Raw genomic sequence first — 2,500 nt, 5'->3', positions numbered from 1 at the left:
GTCGTACCTTAACCTAACCTATGTCGTACCTTAACCTAACCTATGTCGTACCTTAACCTAACCTATGTCGTACCTTAACCTAACCTATGTCGTACCTTAACCTAACCTATGTCGTACCTTAACCTAACCTGTATTGCGCCTTAACCTAACCTGTATTGCGCCTTAACGTAACCTGTATTGCGCCTTAACGTAACCTGTATTGCGCCTTAACGTAACCTGTATTGCGCCTTAACGTAACCTGTATTGCGCCTTAACGTAACCTGTATTGCGCCTTAACGTAACCTGTATTGCGCCTTAACGTAACCTGTATTGCGCCTTAACGTAACCTGTATTGCGCCTTAACGTAACCTGTATTGCGCCTTAACGTAACCTGTATTGCGCCTTAACGTAACCTGTATTGCGCCTTAACGTAACCTGTATTGCGCCTTAACGCAACCTGTATTGCGCCTTAACGTAACCTGTATTGCGCCTTAACGTAACCTGTATTGCGCCTTAACGTAACCTGTATTGCGCCTTAACGTAACCTGCATTGCGCCTTAACGTAACCTGCATTGCGCCTTAACGTAACCTGTATTGCGCCTTAACGTAACCTGTATTGCGCCTTAACGTAACCTGTATTGCGCCTTAACGTAACCTGTATTGCGCCTTAACGTAACCTGTATTGCGCCTTAACGTAACCTGTATTGCGCCTTAACGTAACCTGTATTGCGCCTTAACGTAACCTGTATTGCGCCGTAACGTAACCTGTATTGCGCCTTAACGTAACCGATATTGCGCCTTAACGTAACCTATATTGCGCCGTAACGTAACCTATATTGCGCCGTAACGTAACCCACATTGCCCCTTAACGTAACCCACATTGCCCCTTAACGTAACCCAACACACGTTGGGCCTTAACCCAACACACGTTGGGCCTTAACCCAACACACGTTGGGCCTTAACCCAACACACGTTGGGCCTTAACCCAACACACGTTGGGCCTTAACCCAACACACGTTGGGCCTTAACCCAACACACGTTGGGCCTTAACCCAACACACGTTGGGCCTTAACCCAACACACGTTGGGCCTTAACCCAACACACGTTGGGCCTTAACCCAACACACGTTGGGCCTTAACCTGCTCTGTAATTGTCATACGACGCGTTAAATTAGTGTAGTGTTGCCTAACTGCAACCCCCGCAATATAGTTTGCTACTCGCACTGCCCGGTCCCCAGTGTATCGCTTCATGTTAAACACCTTGCAGCTATACACTGTAATGTGGATGGCAGCAGGACGTACATGCTCAATGCCCTTTGCAGTTGTTCATTGGCATTTGCAGTTGTTCATTGGCATTCGCATGTGCGAAGCACTTAGCCTACGCTGTGGTACGGCCTGTGTCAACTGTCCGCTGATGTTGTACGTCCAAATCACACACTGTACTGCACATTGGTCCTCATGTACTGAATGATACATCGTGGTACATGTGACCGTACAACGACTGCGCCAACAACGGCGAACCATGCGGTCCAAATGTTGTGCACTCAGCTACGTGTCGTCTCCCTATAAGAGCTGGATTGCAGTGTGGTATGCCCTGGATGGCGATCAGCATGAGCCGTCTGTTGATGTAGTGGCGCGTGTTGTCAGACGTAGTCGTCTCTTCTCACACACCGTGATAGCATGGTGCACTGCGTTCCACATCTGCGACATGCGACAGAGGCCGGTTGACAGTCGTTCGCGCAATGGACATCGCATACGTACGGGGGCCACCTTCCACGTGTTCGCGAAGCGTGCACATGTTGTTGCGTGTATGTGGGCAGACATAGTGTGTCGTGACACCTGACACAGGCATGCAACAATCGTTGAATTTGCAAATGGCGATGGACGCCTACGTTTGCTGGTGACGTTATGCAAATGAACAACTGGTAAACCGTTGTGGTGCGGTTGTTCTCGCTAGAGGTGAATCAGTGATGGCGACGATCGGTTGAGCTACCAACCGGTTGTTCCAGCGATACCCACCATGCCCACGAACGTGAATGGCATCTGGGTGTGAAGCGATACGCGGCGGTGGCTGGGTGGGACCGTCCCCGGCCGGTGAGGGGGGGCCTCCCGGCGTGCTGGCCGCGCGGTGCGTGGGCGCACGCGCTACAGCCGGCTGGTGGGGGCGGCCAGTGGCAGGCGCGCCGGCCGACGGAGGCGGCAGGCGGCGCAGCTGCGCGCCGGCGCACCCTGCACGCGGCGCCGTGCGGCCAAAGTAGGTCCTCGCGGGCCCGGTGCGAAGCGCGGTGGACATCTGCAGTGTGCTGGTCCGATTGAGGACTGTGTGCGCTGAGGATGCGCCGCCGCCCGGCGCTCGGCGCCGCGACGCCGTCTGCTGCTCGGTCGCCTCTGCGGTTCTCGCAGGTGGTTTGTATCGCAGCTGTGCGGACGTGTTGGCGCGTGCGCTGTGCTGGGAGAGTTCGCTTCGGCACCCAAGTGGGTGTTTTGTCCTTCTGTGGCGCTGGCGTTGGAGCTGCCGGTCA

The sequence above is a fragment of the Schistocerca americana genome, unplaced genomic scaffold (genome assembly GCF_021461395.2).
Source record: "Schistocerca americana isolate TAMUIC-IGC-003095 unplaced genomic scaffold, iqSchAmer2.1 HiC_scaffold_197, whole genome shotgun sequence".
In the NCBI taxonomy this organism is placed as follows: domain Eukaryota; kingdom Metazoa; phylum Arthropoda; class Insecta; order Orthoptera; family Acrididae; genus Schistocerca; species Schistocerca americana.
This window is presented reverse-complemented; position numbering follows the sequence as displayed.